This window comes from Artemia sp. Qi Xiang Cuo, chromosome 4, assembly GCF_049724085.1.
Source record: "Artemia sp. Qi Xiang Cuo chromosome 4, ASM4972408v1, whole genome shotgun sequence".
Classification (NCBI taxonomy): Eukaryota; Metazoa; Arthropoda; class Branchiopoda; order Anostraca; family Artemiidae; genus Artemia; species Artemia sp. Qi Xiang Cuo.
In genome coordinates this window covers 46,745,658-46,766,930 of record NC_142797.1, presented here as the reverse complement: position 1 = coordinate 46,766,930, position 21,273 = coordinate 46,745,658, and positions in this window count along the sequence as shown.

Below are 21,273 nucleotides of genomic sequence, written 5' to 3'. Positions count from 1 at the left end.
CTCTCTCTTTCTTCTGGTTTTTTCTCTCATTTATTTAAAGTTGCTAATGTTTTACCTTTGCATAAAAAAGGTGATTCATCTCTAATTTCAAATTATAGACCCATTTCTCTTCTTCCTGTCATCTCTAAGGTTGTTGAAAGAGTAGTGTATCGTAGACCCTCTTCATTTGTTTTTAGTACTAATACGACTGCAGGGAATTATCTCATAACTAACCATCAGTATGGTTTTCGTCCCACTTTCTCTACCTCGTATGCACTTTCAGATGCAACAGAGTTTGTGCGTGTTAATCTGGACAAGGGCTTGTGTGTTTTGGGTCTATTTCTTGACTTTTCAAAGGCCTTTGATATGGTTGACCACTCTGTTCTTTTGTCTAAACTATCTTCATTTGGAGTACATGGAGTCCCACTAGAATGGTTAAGGTCTTGTCTGTCGGGAAGATCTCAGTATGTTTCAGTTAATGGTAATTCTTCCACTACTTTGCCTATATTGAAGGGTGTCCCACAGGGCTCTGTGCTTGGACCACTTTTGTTTTTAATTTACATTAAGGATCTCGTTGATAGTCTTCATCCCCTTGTGCACCCTATTCTTTTTGCTGATGACAGTAACTTTTTCATTGCTGCAGTGGACTTGCCATCTGCCACTTCCCTAGCTCAAGGTCTTCTTGATAAAGTAAAAGATTGGTGCTGGTCAAATGGTATGACTCTCAACAGCCAAAAAAGTGCCATTGTACACTTCAGGACCCCTTATCGTATGAGATACGTAAGGGAGCCAATCACACTGACTTATGGGAATGATGTTATACCGTAAGCTGCTATGGTGAAATTTCTTGGTGTGTATCTTGACTGTTTTCTCTCTTTTAAGCCTCATATAAGTCACACCCGTTCCCTCATCTTCCGCCAGTCTTCAATGCTGCACCGGGTTAACTCATTTCTTGCCCCAGATGTTATGCTTTCTCTTTATTGTGGTTTTATTTTTCCATACCTTTCTTATTGCTGCTCTGTCTGGGCTAATACTAATAAATCTCTTCTCTGCTCACTTCAAAGAGCCCAAAATAGGGCAGTGAAGGCTACTTTTCTTCTCCCTAGGCTTTACCCTTCCTCTGATCTTTATAATGATACTCGAATAGCTCCGCTGGATCGTATTATGGTTAAAAGTAATCTTTATTTAGCGCATTCTGCTTTACTAGGTACACTTCCACCACCTCTTCAGCAATTTTTTTCACGGACAGGCTCAGGTAGGTACTCTACTTTTTTACGTAGTTCTTCTCGTAGACTTATTTTACCCCAACGTTCATCTACAACAGCCCAGAGGTCTCCTGTTTATAAATCAATTCAGTTATGGAATTCAATCCCACCAGATGTCCCGTTATTTCTGTCTGCAAAGGCAGTTTTTCATCTTGTCTTTCCAGTTTAGTAATTTCTCTCTCCTTCGTTTATTTTCCCTGTTTTCTCTTTTCCTAGTGTTTCTCCTTTTTATGTTTTTCCCTTATATATCGTTATTATTATGTTTTTTTTCTTTTTTTTTCTTTTTTTTCTTTACTGTATGGTAGTGTTTATTCTCTTTAATCTTTATTTCATATATATTGTTTAATTTAGAGTAATATTTATGGTTGTTTTAGTGCTTTATTATGTTGTAAGGCCCACAACAAGCCAAGCTTCTTGGGCCAAATAATTTTCCTTTACGTTTGTAATAGAGTTTAGTATTTAAAAAATTATTGATGATGATGATGATGATGAAACGAAAATGGTAAACCATCTGAGGGAATGCTAACTCCTATTAAGAGATACATATTGTTTTTTATTTGGGCCATTCTCGACTGTGATCGTTATAATACACAAGCTCCATTTGAATAGTGTAATAAGGTCCCCTACCCCAACCCCAAAGGCCCCCGGCCCCCCAAAGGCCCCTGGGCCCCACAAGACACCCGGGCTCCCAAAGGTCCACCAGGCTGCCAAAGGGCCCCCGGGCCCCAAAGGCCCCCCCTCTGGGGCTCTCTCCCCCAGAGCCCCCAAAGAGCCCTCCTCACCCCCGGGCCCCCCTCCTTCATCCTACTATCCCCTCCTCTCCTCCCCTCCCCTGGGTTGGTGTTTGCAAGTCCAAGAATTTATCTTTGTTGGTTTGAATGTCTAAAGTGCCTGTTTTTCTCTGTTTGTATGTCTGAATCTATTTGTTTGCATGTCTGAGTTGGTGTTTACAAGTCCGAGAATTTGTCTTTGTTGGTTTGAATGTCTAGAGTGCCAGTCTTTCTCTGTTTGTATGTCTGAATCTATTTGTTTGCGTGTCTGGGTTAGTGTTTGCAAGTCCAAGAATTTGTCTTTGTTGGTTTAAATGTCTAAAGTACCTGTCTATCCTGTTTGTATGTCTGAATCCAGTTGTTTACATGTCTGGGTTGGTGTTTTCAACTCCAAGAATTTGTCTTTGTTGGTTTGAGTGTCTAAAGTGTCTGTCTTTAACTGTTTGTATGTCTGAATATTTTTGTTTGCATGTCTGGGTTCGTGTTTGCAAGTCCAAGAATTTGTCTTTGTTGGTTTGAATGTCTAAAGTGCCATGTCTGTCTCTGTTTGTACATCTGAATCTATTTGTTTGCATGTCTGGGTTGGTGTTTGCACGTCCAAGAATTTGTCTTTGTTGGTCTGAATGTCTAAAGTGTCCGTCTTTCTCTGTTTGTATGACTGAATCTATTTGTTTGGATGTCTGGGTTGGTGTTTGCAAGTCCAAGAATTTGTCTTTGTTGGTTTGAATGTCTAAAGTGTCTGTCTTTCTCTGTTTGTATGTCTGAATCTATTTGTTTACATGTCTGGGTTGGTGTTCGCAAGTGCAAGAATTTGTCTTGGCTGGATTGAATGTCTAAAGTGCATGTCTTTCTCTGTTTGTATGTCTGAATGTACTTGTTTGCATGTGTGGGTTGGTGTTTGCAAGTCCAAGAATTTATCTTTGTTGGTTTTAATGTCTAAAGTGTCTGTCTTTCTCTGTTTGTATGTCTGAATCTATTTGTTTGTATGTTTGGGTTAGCGTTTGCAAGTCCAAGAATTTGTCTTTGTTGATTGAATGTCTAAAGGGACTGTCTTTCCCTGTTTGTATGTGTGAATCTATTTGTTTTCATGTCTGGGTTGATGTTTTCAAGTCCCAGAATTTGTTTTTGTTGGTTTGAATGTCTAAAGTGTATGTCTTTCTCTGTTTGTATGTCTGAATCTACTTGTTTGCATGTCTGGGTTGGTGTTTGCAAGTTCAAGAATTTGTCTTTGTTTGTTTGAATGTCTAAAGTGCCTGTTTTTGTCTGTTTGTATGTCAAAATTTATTTGTTTGCATGTCTGGGCTGGTGTTTACAAGCCCGAGAATTTGTCTTTGTTGGTTTGAATGTCTAAAGTGCCTGTCTTTCTCTGTTTGTATGTCTGAATCTATTTGTTTGCGTGTCTGGGTTGTACATCTGAATCTGTTTTTTTGCATGTCTGGGTTGGTGTTTGCACGTCCAAGAATTTGTCTTTGTTGGTTTGAATGTCTAAAGTGCCTGTCTTTTTCTGTTTGTATGACTGAATCTATTTGTTTGGATGTCTGGGTTGGTGTTTGCAAGTCCAAAAATTTGTCTTTGTTGGTTTGAATGTCTGTCTTTCTCTGTTTGTATGTCTGAATCTATTTGTTTGCATGTCTGGGTTTGTGTTTGCAAGTCTAAGAATTTGTCTTTGTTGGTTTGAATGCCTAAAGTGCCTGCCTTTCTCTGTTTGTATATCTGAATCTATTTGTTTGCATGTCTGGGTTGATGTTTGCAAGTCCAAGAATTTGTCTTTGTTGGTTTGAATGTCTAAAGTGCCAGTCTTTCTCTGTTTGTATGACTGAATCTATTTGTTTACATGTCTGGGTTGGTGTTTTTAAGCCCAAGAATTTGTCATTGTTGATTTGAATGTCTAAAGTGCCTGTCTTTCTCTGTTTGTATGTCTGAATCCATTTCTTTGCATGTCTGGGTTGATGTTTGCAACTCGAATTTGTCTTTGTAGGTTTGAATGTCGAACGTGCCTGTCTTTCTCTGTTTGTATGTCTGAATCTATTTGTTTACATGTCTGGGTTGGTGTTTGCAAGTCCAAGAATTTGTCTTTGTTGGTTTGAATGCCTAAAGTGCCTGCCTTTCTCTGTTTTTATATCTGAATCTATTTGTTTGCATGTCTGGGTTGATGTTTGCAAGTCCAAGAATTTGTGTTTGTTGGTTTGAATGCCTAAAGTGCTTGCCTTTCTCTGTTTGTATGACTGAATCTATTTGTTTGTATGTACGGGTTGGTGTTTGCAAGTCCAAGAATTTTTCTTTGTTGGTTTGAATGTCTAAAGTGCCTGTCTTTCTCTGTTGGTATGTCTGAATTTATTTGTTTGCATGTCTGGGTTGGTGTATGCAAGTCCAAGAATTTGTCTTTGTTGGTTTGTATGTCTAAAGTGCATGTCTTTCTCTTTTTGTATGTCTGAATCTATTTGTTTGCAAGTCTGGTTTGGTGTTTGCAAGTCCAAGAATTTTTCTTTGTTGGTTTGTATGTCTAAAGTGCCTGCCTTTCTCTGTTTGTATGTCTGAATCTATTTGTTTGCAAGTCTGGGTTGGTGTTTGCAAGTCCAAGAATTTGTCTTTGTTGGTTTGAATGTCTAAAGTGGCTGTCTTTCTCTGTTGGTATGTTTGAATCTATTTGTTTGTATGTCTGGGTTGGTGTTTGCAAGTCCAAGAATATGTCTTTGTTGGTTTGAATGTCTAAAGTGTCTGTCTTTCTCCTTTTGTATATCTGAATCTATTTGTTTGCATATTTGAGTTGGTGTTTGCAAGTCCAAGAATTTATCTTTGTTGGTTTGAATGTCTAAAGTGTCTATCTTTCTCTGTCATGAGCGCTCATGATAAGCTAACCTAACCTAATTTAAACATGGAGAAATGTTTACTAGCTAACCTAACCTAACCGAACACCGACCCAGACATGTAAACAAATATATTCAGACATAGAAACAGAAAAAGACATGCACTTTAGACATTCAAACCAACAAAAACAAATTCTTGGACTTACAAACACCAACCCAGACATGCAGACAAATAGATTCAGACATACAAACAGAAAAAGACAGACACTTTAGACATTCAAACCAACAAAGACAAATTCTTGGACTTGCAAACACCAGCCCAGACATGCAAAAAAAAATAGATTCAGACATACAACCAGAGAAAGACAGACACTTTAGACATTCAAACCAACAAAGACATATTCTTGGACATGCAAACACCAACCCAGACATACAAACAAATAGATTCATACATACAAACAGAGAAAGACATGCACTTTAGACATTCAAACCAACAAAAACAAATTCTTTGACTTGCAAAAACATATCCAGACGTGAATACAAATAGATTCAGACATATAAACAGAGAAAGAGAGACACTTTAGACATTCATAACAACAAACACAAATTCTTGGACTTGTAAAAATTAACCCAGACATGTAAACAACTATATTCATATATACTAACACAGAAAGACAGGCACTTTAGACATTCAAACCAACAAAGATAAATTCTTGGACTTGCAAACACCAACCCAGACACACAAACAAATAGATTCAGACATACAAACAGAGAAAGACAGGAACTTTAGACATTCAAACCAACAAAGACAAATACTTGGACTTGCAAACACCAACCCAGACATGCAATCAAGTAGATTGATACAAACAAACAGAAAAATACATACACTTTAGACATTCAAACCAACAAAAACAAATTCTTGGACTTGCACAAATAGGCAAATACGGTCAGACCCGTAGGCTTACTCAGATTACGAAGTAAGTAGGTGCACTTTATACATAACTTCCAAAACCCGAAATTTCCTGGAATGGGAAAAATCAGTTCTCACATGAAAAGACATATATTGAAATATTCTAACAGAAGAAAATATGAATTCAAGACATTTAAATCAATAAAAACAAATTCTTGGACTTGCAAACACCAACCCAGACAAGCATAAAGATAGATTCATACATACAAACAGAGAAAGACAGGAACTTTAGACATTCAAACCAACAAAGAAAAATTCTTGGACTTGCAAACACCAACCCTGACATGCAAACAAATAGATTCGGATATACAAACAGAGAAAGACAGACACTTTAGACATTCAAACCAACAAAGACAAATTATTAGACTTGCAAACACCAACCCACACATGCAAACAAATAGATTCAGACATACGAACAGAGACAGACATGCACTTTAGACATTCAAACCAACAAAGACAAATTCTTTGACTTGAAAATATCAACCCAGACATACAAACAAATAGATTTAGACATACAAACAGAGAAAGACATGAACTTTAGACATTCAAACCAACAAAGACAAATTCTCGGACTTTCAAACACCAACCCATACATGCAAACAAATAGATTCAGACATACAAACGGAGAATGAAAGACACTTTAGACAGTCAAGCCAACAATGACAAATTCTTTGACTTGCAAAAACCAACCCAGACATACAAACAAATAGATTCAGTCATACAAACAGAGAAAGGCAGACACTTTAGACATTCAAACCAACAAAGACAAAATCTTGGACTTCGACACCCAACCCTGACATGCAAACAAATAGATTCGGATATACAAACAGAGAAAGACAGACACTTTAGACATTCAAACCAACAAATACAAATTCTTGGACTTGCGAACACCAACCCAGACATGCAAACAAATAGATTCAAACAGACAAACAGAGAAAGACAGGCACTTTAGACATTCAAACCAACAAAGAGAAATTCTTGGACTTGCAAACATAAACCAGACATACAAACAAATAGATTCAGACATACAAACAGAGAAAGACATGAACTTTAGACATTCAAACCAACAAAGACAAACTCTCGGACTTGCAAACACCAACCCAAACATGCAAACAAATAGATTCGGACATACAAACAGAGAAAGACAGACACTTTAGACATTCAAACCACCAAAGACAAATTCTTGAACTTGCAAACACCAACCCAGACATGCAAACAAATAGATTCAGACATACAAACAGAGAAAGACAGACACTTTAGACATTCAAACCAACAAAGACAAATTCTGGGACCTGCAAACACCAACCCAGACATGCAAAAAACAAATAGAATCAGACATACAAACAGAGAAAGATAGGCACTTTAGACATTCAAATCAACAATGACAAATTCTTGGACTTGCTAACACTAACCCAGGCATGCAAACAAATAGATTCAGACATACAAAAAGAGAAAGATAGACACTTTAGACATTCAAACCAACGAAGACAAATTCTTAGACTTGCAAACACCAAGTCAGACATGCAAACAAATACATTAAAAAATACTAACAGAGAAAGATAGACACTTTAGACATTCGAACCAACATAAACAAATTCTTGGACTTTCAAACACCAACACAGACATGCAAACAAATAGATTCAAACATACAAACAGAGAAAGACAGGCACTTTAGACATACAAACCAACAAAGACAAATTCTTGGAATTGCAAACACCAAACCAGACATGCAAACAAATAGATTCAGACATACAAACAGAGAAAGACATGTACTTTAGACATACAAACCAACAAAGACAAATTCTTGGACTTGCAAACACTAAACCAGACATGCAAATAAATAGATTCAGACATATAAACAGAGCAAGGCAAGCACTTTAGGCCTTCAAACCAACAAAGAGAAATTCTTGGACTTGCAAACACCAACCCAGACATGCAAACAAATAGATTCAGATATACAAACAGAGAAAGGCAGGCACTTTAGGCATTCAAACCAACAAAGACAAATTCTTGGACTTAAAAACACCAACCCAGACATGTAAACAAATAGATTCAGTCATACAAACAGAGAAAGATGGGCACTTTAGACATTCAAACCAACAAAAGACAAATTCTTGGACTTGCAAACATCAACCCAGACATGCAAACAAATAGATTCAGATATACAAACAGAGAAAGGCAGGCACTTTAGTCATTCAAACCAACAAAGACAAATTCTTGGACTTGCAAACACCAACCCAGACATGCAAACAAATAGATTCAGACATATACACAGAGAAAAACAGACACTTTAGACATTCAAACCAACAAAGACAAATTCTTGGACTTGCAATCACCAAACCAGACATCCAAACAAATAGATTCAGTCATACAAACAGAGAAAGACAGGCACTTTAGACATTCAACCCAACAAATACAACTTCTCGGACTTGCAAACACCAACCCAGACATGCAAACAAATAGATTCATATAAACAAACAGAGAAAGACAGACTCTTTAGACAATCAAACCACCAAAGATAAATCCTTGGACTTGCAAACATCAACACAGACATGCAAACAAATAGATTCAGACATACAAACAGAGAAAGACAGACACTTTAGACATTCAAACCAACAAGGACAAATTCTGTGACCTGCTAACACCAACCCAGACATGCAAAAAACAAATAGATTCAGACATACAAACAGATAAAGATAGGCACTTTAGACATTCAAATCAACAATGACAAATTCTTTGAATTACAAACACCAAACCAGACATGCAAACAAATAGATTCATACATACAAACAGAGAAAGACAGACACTTTAGACATTCAAACCAACAAAGATAAATTCTTGGACTTGCAAACACCAAGCCAGACATGCAAACAAATAGATTCAGACATACAAACAGAGAAAGACAGGCAGTTTAGACATACAAACCAACAAAGACAAATTCTTGGAATTGCAAACACCAAACCAGACATGCAAACAAATAGATTCAGACATACAAACTGAGAAAGACACACTTTAGACATTCAAACCTAACAAAGACAAATTCTTGGACTTGCAAACACCAACCCAGACATACAAACAAACAGATTCAGACATACAAACAGAGAAAGACAGTCAGTTTAGATATACAAACCAACAAAAACACATTCTTGGACTTGCAAACACCAAACCAGACATGCAAACAATTAGATTCAGACAAATAAACAGAGAAAGACAGGCAATTTAGACATTCAAACCAACAAAGACAAATTTTTGGACTTGCAAACACCAACCCATACATACAAACAAATAGATTCAGTCATACAAACAGAGAAAGTCAAGCACTTTAGGCCTTCAAACCAACAAAGAGAAATTCTTGGACTTGCAAACACCAACCCAGACATGCAAACAAATAGATTCAGATATACAAACAGAGAAAGGCAGGCACTTTAGGCATTCAAACCAACAAAGACAAATTCTTGGACTTGCATACACTAACCCAGACATGCAAACAAATAGATTCAGACATACAAACAGAGAAAGACAGGCACTTTAGACATTTAAACCAACAAAGACAAATTCTTAGACTTAAAAACACCAACCCAGACATGTAAACAAATAGATTCAGTCATACAAACAGAAAAAGACGGGCACTTTAGACATTCAAACCAACAAAGACAAATTCTTGGACTTGCAAACATCAACCCAGACATGAAAACAAATAGATTCAAATATACAAACAGAGAAAGGCAGGCACTTTAGGCATTCAAACCAACAAAGACAAACCACTTTAGACATTCAAACCAACAAAGACAAATTCTTGGACTTGCAATCACCAACCCAGACATGCAAACAAATAGATTCAGACATACAAACACAGAAAAACAGGCACTTTAGACATTCAAACCAACAAAGACAAATACTTGGACTTGCAAACACCAACCCAGACATGCAAACAAGTAGATTCAGACATACAAACAGAGAAAGACATACACTTTAGACATTCAAACCAACAAAGAAAAATTCTGTGGCTTGCAAACACCAACCCAGACATGCAAACAAATAGATTTACTCATACAAACAGAGAAGGACAGACACTTTAGACAATCAAACCAACAAACAAAAATTCTTGGACTGGGAAAAATCAATCCTGACATGTAAACAACTATATTCGAATATTGAAACACAGGAAGACCGGCACTTAAGAAGTTCAAATCAACAAATACAAATTTTTGGACTTGGGAACATCAACCCACACATGCAGACAAATAGACTCAGACATATAAACAGAGAAAGACAGGAACTTTAGACATTCAAACCAACAAAGACAAATTCTTGGACTTGCAAACACCAAACCTGACATGCAAACAAATAAATTCGGATATACAAACAGAGAAAGACAGACACTTTAGACATTCAAACCAACTAAGACAAATTCTTGGACTTGCAAACACCAACCCAAACATGCAAACAAATAGATTCAGACATACGAACAGAAAAAGACAGGCACTTTAGACATTCAAACCAACAAAGACAAATTCTTGGACTTGAAAATATCAACCCAGACATACAAACAAATAGATTCATACATAAAAACAGAGAAAGAGATGAACTTTAGACATTCAAACCAACAAAGACAAATTCTCGGACTTGCAAACACCAACCCAGACATGCAAACAAATAGATTCAGACATACAAACAAGAAATATAGACACTTTAGACATTTAAACCAACAAAGACAAATTCTTGGACTTACAAAATCCAACCCAGACATTCAAACAATTAGATTCAGTCATACAAACAGAGAAAGGCAGACACTTTAGACATTCAAACCAACAAAGACAAATTCTTGGACTTGCAAAACCCAACCCTGACATGCAAACAAACAGATTCGGATATACAAACAGAGAAAGACAGACACTAGACATTCAAACCAACAGAGACAAATTCTTGGACTTGCAAACACCAGCCCAGACATGCAAACAAATAGATTCAGACATACAAACAGAGAGAGACATGCACTTTAGACATTCAAACCAACAAAGAGAAATTCTTGGACTTGCAAACATAAACCAGACATACAAACAAATAGATTCAGACATACAAACAGAGAAAGACATGAACTTTAGACATTCAAACCAACAAAGACAAACTCTCGGACTTGCAAACACCAACCCAAACATGCAAACAAATAGATTCGGACATACAAACAGAGAAAGACAGACACTTTAGACATTCAAACCAACAAAGACAAATTCTTGAACTTGCAAACACCAACCCAGACATGCAAACAAATAGATTCAGACATACAAACAGAGAAAGACAGACACTTTAGACATTCAAACCAACAAAGACAAATTCTGGGACTTGCAAACACCAACCCAGACATGCAAAAAACAAATAGAGTCAGACATACAAACAGAGAAAGATAGGCACTTTAGACATTCAAATCAAAAATGACAAATTCTTGGACTTGCTAACACTAACCCAGGCATTTAAACAAATAGATTCAGACATACAAAAAGAGAAAGATAGACACTTTAGACATTCAAACCAACAAAGATAAATTCTTGGACTTGCAAACACCAAACCAGACATGCAAACAAATAGATTGAGACATACAAACAGAGAAAGACAGACACTTTAGACATTCAAACCAACAAAGACAAATTCTTGGACTTGCAAACACCAACCCAGACATACAAACAAATAGATTCAAACATACAAACAGAGAAAGACAGGCACTTTAGACATACAAACCAACAAAGACAAATTCTTGGAATTGCAAACACCAAACCAGACATGCAAACAAATAGATTCAGACATACAAACAGAGAAAGACATGCACTTTAGACATACAAACCAAAAAAGACAAATTCCTGGACTTGCAAACACCAACCCAGACATACAAACAAATAGATTCAGTCATACAAACAGAGAAAGGCAAGCGCTTAAGCCTTCAAACCAACAAAGACAAATTCTTGGAATTGCAAACATCAACCCAGACGTGCAAACAAATAGATTCATATATACAAACAGAGAAAGGCAGGCACTTTAGGCATTCAAACCAACAAAGACAAATTCTTGGACTTAAAAACACCAACCCAGACATGTAAACAAATAGATTCAGTCATACAAACAGAGAAAGATGGGCACTTTAAACATTCAAACCAACAAAATACAAATTCTTGGACTTGCAAACATCAACCCATACATTCAAACAAATAGATTCATATGTAAAAGCAGAGAAAGACATGCACTTTAGGCATTCAAACCAAAAAAGACAAATTCTTGGACTTGCAAACACCAACCCAGACATGCAAACAAATAGATTCAGACATATAACCAGAGAAAAACAGACTCTTTAGACTTTCAAACCAACAAAGACAAATTCTTGGACTTGCAATCAACAAACCAGACTTCCATACAAAAAGATTCAGAACTACAACCTTGTACTGACCTGCACTTTGGAAATAAAAGCAAATAAAGAGAATTTCTCGGTGTTGCAACCTTGCTCCAAATAAATAAACAAGAAAATTTAGACATAAATAGAGGGAAATTCGGGAACATTAAATATATAAACAAACAAAGACAAATTCTTGGACTTGGAAACACCAACCCAGACATGCAAACAAATAGATTCAGACATACAAACAGAGAAAGACAGACACTTTAGACATTCAAACCAACAAGGACAAATTCTGTGACATGCGAACACCAACCCAGACATGCAAAAAACAAATAGATTCAGACATACAAACAGAGAAAGATAGGCACTTTAGACATTCAAATCAAAAACGACAAATTCTTGGACTTGCAAACACCAACCCAGACATGCAAACAAATAGATTCAGACATACAAACAGAGAAAGATAGACACTTTAGACATTCAAACCAACAAAGACAAATTCTTGGACTTGCAAACACCATCCCAGACATGCAAACAAATAGATTCAGACATACAAACAGAGAAAGACAGACACTTTAGACATTCAAACCAACAAAGACAAATTCTTGGACTTGCAAACACCAACCCAGACATGCAAACAAATAGATTCAGACATACAAACAGAGAAAGACAGGCACTTTAGATATACAAACCAACAAAGACACAATCTTGGAATTACTAACACCAAACCAGACATGCAAACAAAGAGATTCTGACATATAAACATAGAAACACAGTCACTTTAGACATTCAAACCAACAAAGACAAATTCTTGGACTTTCAAACACCAACCCAGACATACAAACAAATAGATTCAGTCATACAAACAGAGAAAGGCAAGCACTTTAGGCCTTCAAACCAACAAAGAGAAATTCTTGGACTTGCAAACACCAACCCAGACATGCAAAAAAATAGATTCAGATATACAAACAGAGAAAGGCAGGCACTATAGGCATTCAAACCAACAAAGACAAATTCTTGGACTTGCATACACTAACCCAGACATGCAAACAAATAGATTCAGACATACAAACAGAGAAAGACAGGCACTTTAGACATTTAAACCAACAAAGACACATTCTTAGACTTAAAAACACCAACCCAGACATGTAAACAAATAGATTCAGTCATACAAACAGAGAAAGACGGGCACTTTAGGCATTCAAACCAACAAAGACAAACCACTTTAGACATTCAAACCAACAAAGACAAATTCTTGGACTTGCAATCACCAACCCAGACATCCAGACAAATAGATTCAGTCATACAAACAGAGAAAGACAGGCACTTTAGACATTCAAACCGACAAACACAAATTCTTGGACGTGCAAACACCAACCCAGACATGCAAACAAATAGATTCAGATGTACAAACATAGAAAGACACTGCACTTTATACATTCAAACCAACAAAGACAAATTCTTGGACTTGCAAACACCAACCCAAACAGGAAAACAAATAGATTCAGACATACGAACAGAGAAAAACAGGCACTTTAGACACTCAAACCAACAAAGACAAATTCTTGGACTTGCAAACACTAACCCAGACATGTAAACAGCTAGACTCAGACATACATTCAAAGCGAAAGACATTCAAACCAACAAAGACAAATTCTTGGACTTGCAAACATCAACCCAGACATGAAAACAAATAGATTCAAATATACAAACAGAGAAAGGCAGGCACTTTAGGAATTCAAACCAACAAAGACAAACCACTTTAGACATTCAAACCAACAAAGACAAATTCTTGGACTTGCAATCACCAACCCAGACATCCAAACAAATAGATTCAGTCATACAAACAGAGAAAGACAGGCACTTTAGACATTCAAACCGACAAAGACAAATTCTTGGACGTGCAAACACCAACCCAGACATGCAAACAAATAGATTCAGATGTACAAACAGAGAAAGACACGGCACTTTAAACATTCAAACCGACACAGACAAATTCTTGAACTTGCAAACACCAACCCAGACATGCAAACAAATAGATTCAGACACACAAACAGAGAAAAACAGGCAATTTAGACAATCAAACCAACAAAGACAAATTTTTGAACTTGCAAACACCAACCCAGACATGTAAAGAACTAGATTCAGACATACAAACAGAGAAAGACAGCCAGTTTAGACATACAAACCAACAAAGACAAATTCTTGGACTTTCAAACACCAACCCAGACACGCAAACAAATAGATTCAGAAATACAAACAGAGAAAGACAGGAACTTTAGACATTCAAACCAAGAAAGACAAATTCTCGGACTTGTAAACACCAACCCAGACATGCAAACAAATAGATTCAGACATACAAACAGAGAAAGACAGGAACTTTAGACACTCAAACCAACAAAAACAAATACTTGGACTTGCAAACACCAACCCAGACATGCAAACAAGTAGATTCAGACATACAAACAGAGAAAGACATACACTTTAGACATTCAAACCAGCAAAGACAAATTCTGGGTCTTACAAACACCAACCCAGACATGCAAACAAATATATTCAGTCATACAAACAGAGAAAGAGAGACACTTTAGACATTCAAATCAACAAAGACAAATTCTTGGACTTGCAAACACCAACCCAGACATGTAAACAACTAGATTCAAATATACAAACAGAGAAAGACATTCACTTTAGACATACAAACCAACAAAGACAAATTTTTGGACTTGCAAACACCAACCCAGACATGCAAACAAATAGATTCAGACATACAAACAGAGAAAGACAGGAACTTTAGACATTCAAACCAACAAAGACAAATTCTTGGACTTGCAAACACCAAACCAGACATGCAAACAAATAGATTCTGATATACAAACAGAGAAAGACAGACACTTTAGACGTTCAAACCAACAAAGACAAATTCTTGGACTTGCAAACACCAACCCAAACATGTAAACAAATAGATTCAGACATACGAACAGAAAAAGACATGCACTTTAAACATTCAAACCAACAATAAAAAAATTCTTGGACTTGCAAACATCAACCCAGACATACAAACAAATAGATTCATACATAAAAACAGAGAAAGAGATGAACTTTAGACATTCAAACCAACAAAGACAAATTCTAGGACTTGCAAACACCAACCCAGACATGCAAACAAATAGATTCAGACATAAAAACAGAGAAAGACAGACACTTTAGACATTCAAACCACCAAAAGACAAATGCTTGAACTTGCAAACACCAACCCAGACATTCAAACAAATAGATTCAGACATACAAACAGAGAAAGTCAGGCACTTTAGACATTCAAACCAACAAAGAAAAATTCTTGGACTTGCAAACACCAACCCAGACATGCAAACAAATAGACTCAGACATATAAACAGAGAAAGACAGACACTTTAGACATTCAAACCAACAAAGACAAATTCTTGGACTTGCAATCACCAAACCAGACATACAAACAAATAGATTCAGACATACAAACAGAGAAAGACAGTCAATTTAGGCATTCAAACCATCAATGACTAATTTTTGTACGTACAATAATAGGCCTAGACATGCAAACAATTAGATTTACAAATATAAACAAGAAATACATGCTCGTTAGAAATATAAACCACCGAAGATAAATCCCTAGACTTACTAGCATTGAGCCTGACATGCAAACAAACACACTCAGCCATAAAAACAAAGAAAGACAGGCACTTTAGACATTCAAACCAACAAGGACAAATTCTGTGACCTGCGAACACCAACCCAGACATGCAAAAAACAAATAGATCCACACATACAAACAGAGAAAGATAGTCACTTTAGACATTCAAATCAAAAACAACAAATTCTTGGACTTGAAAACACCAACCCACACAAGCAAACAAACAGACTCAGACATACAAAAAGAGAAAGATAGACACTTTAGACATTCAAACCAACAAAGACAAATTCTTGGACTTGCAAACAACAACCCAGACATGCAAACAAATAGATTCAGACATACAAACAGAGAAAGACAGACACTTTAGACATTCAAACCAACAAAGACAAATTCTTGGACTTGCAAACACCAACCCATACATACAAACAAATAGATTCAGACATACAAACAGAGAAAGACAGGCACTTTAGACACACATACCAAAAAAGACAAATTCTTGGAATTGCAAACACCAAACCAGACATGCAAACAAATAGATTCAGACATACAAACAGAGAAAGACATTCACTTTAGACATGCAAACCAACAAAGACAAATTCTTGGACTTGCAACCACCAACCCAGACATACAAACAAATAGATTAAGTCATACAAACAGAGAAAGTCAAGCACTTTAGTCATTCAAACCAACAAAGACAAATTCTTGGACTTGCAAACACCAACCCAGACATGCAAACAAATAGATTCAGATATACAAACAGAGAAAGGCAGGCACTTTAGGCATTCAAACCAACAAAGACAAATTCTTGGACTTGCATACGCTAACCCAGACATGCAAACAAATAGATTCAGACATACAAACAGAGAAAGACAGGCACTTTAGACATTTAAACCAACAAAGACAAATTCTTAGACTTAAAAACACCAACCCAGACATGTAAACAAATAGATTCAGTCATACAAACAGAAAAAGACGGACACTTTAGACATTCAAACCAACAACGAAAAATTCTTGGACTTGAAAACACCAACCCAGACATCCAAACAAATAGATTCAAATATACAAACAGAGAAAGTCACGCACTTTAGGAATTAAAACCACAAAAGACACCCCACTTTAGACATTCAAACCTACAAAGACAAATTCTTGGACTTGCAATCACCAACCCAGACATCCAAACAAATAGATTCAGTCATACAAACAGAGAAAGACAGGCACTTTAGACATTCAAACCGACAAACACAAATTCTTGGACGTGCAAACACCAACCCAGACATGCAAACAAATAGATTCAGATGTACAAACAGAGAAAGACACGGCACTTTAAACATTCAAACCAACAAAGACAAATTCTTGGACTTGCAAACACCAACCCAAACATGCAAACAAATAGATTAAGACATACGAACAGAAAAAGACAGGCACTTTAGACATTCAAACCAACAAAGACAAATTCTTGGACTTGAAAATATCAACCCAGACATACAAACAAATAGATTCATACATAAAAACAGAGAAAGAGATGAACTTTAGACATTCAAACCAACAAAGACAAATTCTTGGACTTGCAAACACCAACCCAGACATGCAAACAAATAGATTCAGACATACAAACAGAGAAAGACAGACACTTTAGACATTCAAACCACCAAAAGACAAATTCTTGAACTTGCAAACACCAACCCAGACATGCAAACAAATAGATTCAGATATACAAACAGAGAAAGGCAGGCACTTTAGGCATTCAAACCAACAAAGACAAATTCTTGGACTTGCAAACACCAACCCAGACATGCAAACAAATAGATTCAGACATATAAACAGAGAAAGACAGGCACTTTAGACACTCAATCAACAAAAACAAATTCTTGGACTTGCAAACACCAACCCAGACATACAAACAAATAGATTCAGACATAGAAACAGAGAAAGATAGACACTTTAGACATTCAAACTAACAAAGATAAATTCTTGGACTTGCAAACACCAACCCAGACATGCAAACAAATAGATTCAGTCATACAAACAGAGAAAGACATGCACTTTAGACATTCAATCCAACAAAGACAAATTCTTGCACTTGCAAACACCAACCCAGACATGTAAACAAATAGATTCAGGCATACAAACAGAGAAAGACAGAAACTTTAGACATTCAAACCCACAAAGACAAATTCTTGGACTTGCAAACACCCACCCAGACATCCAAACAAATAGATTCAGTCATACAAACAGAGAAAGACTGGCAATTTAGACATTCAAACCAACAAAGACAAATTCTTGGACTTGCAAACACCAACTAAGACATGTAAACAAATAGATTCAGTCATACAAACAGAGAAAGGCAGACACTTTAGACATTCAAACCAGTCCAAAATTAGTCCAAAATTTTTGGACTAGGAAACACAAACCCTGACATACAAACAAATAGATTCGGATATACAGACAGAGAAAGACAGACACTTTAGACATACAAACCAAGAAAGACAAATTCTTGGACTTGCAAACACCAAACCCAGACTTGCAAACAAATAGATTCAGACATACAAACAGAGAAAGACAGGCACTTTAGACATTCAAACAAACAAAGACAAATTCTTAGACTTGCAAACAACAACCCAGACATACAAACAAATAGATTCAGACATACAAACAGAGAAAGACATGAACTTTAGACATTCAGACCAACAAAGACAAATTTTCGGACTTGCAAACACCAACCCAGACATGCAAAGAAATAGATTCAGACATACAAATAGAAAAAGACAGACACCTTAGACATTCAAACCACCAAAGACAAATTCTTGGACTTGCAAACACCAACCCAGACATGCAAACAAATAGATTCAGACATACAAACAGAGAAAGACAGACACTTTAGACATTTAAACCAACAAAGACAAATCCTGGGACATGCAAACACCAACCCAGACATGCAAAAAAAAAATAGATTCAGACATACCAACTGAGAAAGATAGGTACTTTAGACATTCAAACCAGCAATGACCAATTCTTGGACTTGCAAACACCAACCCAGACATGCAAATAAATATATTCAGACATACAAACAGAGAAAGATAGACACTTTAGGCATTCAAACCACCAAAGATAAATTCTTGGACTTGCAAACACCAACCCAGGCATGCAAACAAATAGATTCAGACATTAAACAGAGAAAGACAGACACTTTAGACATTCAAACCAACAAAGAAAAATTCTTGGACTTGCAAACACCAACCCAGAAATACAAGCAAATAGATTCAAACATACAAACAGAGAAAGACAGGCACTTTAGTCAATCAAACCAACAAAGACAAATGCTTGGACTTGCAAACACCAAACCAGACATGCAAACAAATAGATTCAGACATACAAACAGAGAAAGACATGCGCTTTAGACATACAAACCAACAAAGACAAATTCATGAACTTGCAAACACCAACCCAGACGTACAAACAAATAGATTCAGTAATACAAACAGAGAAAGACAGGCACTTTAGACATTCAAACCAACAAAGACAAATTCTTGGACTTGCAAATACCAACCCTGACATGCGAACAAATAGATTCGGATATACAAACAGACAAAGACAGGCACTTTAGTCATTCAATCTAACAAAGACAAATTATTAGGCTTGCAAATTTCAAACCAAACATGTAAGCAAATAAATTCACACATACGAAACGAGAAAAACATAAACTTTAGACATTCAAACCAACACGGACAAATTCTTGGACTTGTAAATATCGACCCAGACATACAAACAAATAGATTCATACATACAAACAGAGAAAGAGATGAACTTTAGACATTCAAACCAACAAAGACAAATTCTCGGACTTGCAAACACCAACCCAGACATGCAAACAAATAGATTCAGACATACAAACAGAGAAATACAGACACTTTAGACATTCAAACCACCAAAAGACAAATTCTTGAACTTGCAAACATCAACCCAGACATCCAAACAAATATATTCAGATATAGAAACAGAGGAAGGCAGGCACTTTAGTCGTTCAAATCAATAAAGACAAATTCTTGGACTTGCGAACATCAACCCAGACATGCAAACAAATAGACTCAGACATACAAACAGAGAAAGACAGACACTTTAGACATTAAATCCAACAAAAACAAATTCTTTGACTTGCAATCAACAAACAAGACATGCAAACAAATAGAGTCAGACATACACACTGAGAAAGAAAGAAGACCTACTCATTCAACTCATAAACGGCAACTTCCTGGGCTTGCAAACATCAACGCTGATATGCACATAAATATATTCAGACATATAAACAGACAAGTGTAGGCTCTTTAGAAATATAAATAAAAAACAACTCATTCCAGGACTCGAAAACATCATATCTGAAATGTAAACTAACAGATTCAAACATACAAACAGAGAAAGATAGGCACTTTAGACATTCAAACCAACAATGACAAATTCTGTGACCTGCGAACACCAACCCAGACATGCAAAAAACAAATAGATTCAGACATACAAACAGAGAAAGATAGGCACTTTAGACATTCAAATCAACAATGACAAATTCGTGGACTTGAAAACACCAACCCAGACATGTAAACAAATAGATTCAGACATACAAAAAGAGAAAGATAGACACTTTAGGCATTCAAACCAACAAAGACAAATTCTTGGTCTTGCAAACACCAACCCAGACATGCAAACAAATAGATTCAGACATACAAACAGAGAAAGACAGACACTTTAGACATTCAAACTAACAAAGACAAATTCTTGGACTTGCAAACACCAACCCAGACATGAAAACAAATAGATTCAGACATAAAAACAGAGAAAGACATGCAGTTTAGATATTCAAACAAACAAAGACAAATTCTTGGAATTACAAAAACCAACCCAGACATGCAAACAAATAGATTCAGACATACAAACATAGAAAGACAGTCACTTTAGACATACAAACAAGCAAAGACAAATTTTTGGACTTGCAAACACCAACCCAGACATACAAACAAATAGATTCAGGCATACAAACAGAGAAAGGCAAGCACTTTAGGCCTTCAAACCAACAAAGAGAAATTCTTGGACTTGCAAACACCAACCCAGACATGCAAACAAATAGATTCATAGATAAAAACAGAGAAAGGCAGGCACTTTAGGCATTCAAACCAACAAAGACAAATTCTTGGACTTGCAAACACCAACCCAGACATGCAAACAAATAAATTCAGACATACAAACAGAGAAAGACAGGCACTTTAGACATTCAAACCAACAAAGACAAATTCTTAGACTTAAAAACACCAACCCAGACATGTAAACAAATAGATTCAGTCATACAAACAGAAAAAGATGGGCACTTTAGACATTCAAACCAACAAAAGACAAATTCTTGGACTTGCAAACATCAACCCAGACGTGCAAACAAATAGA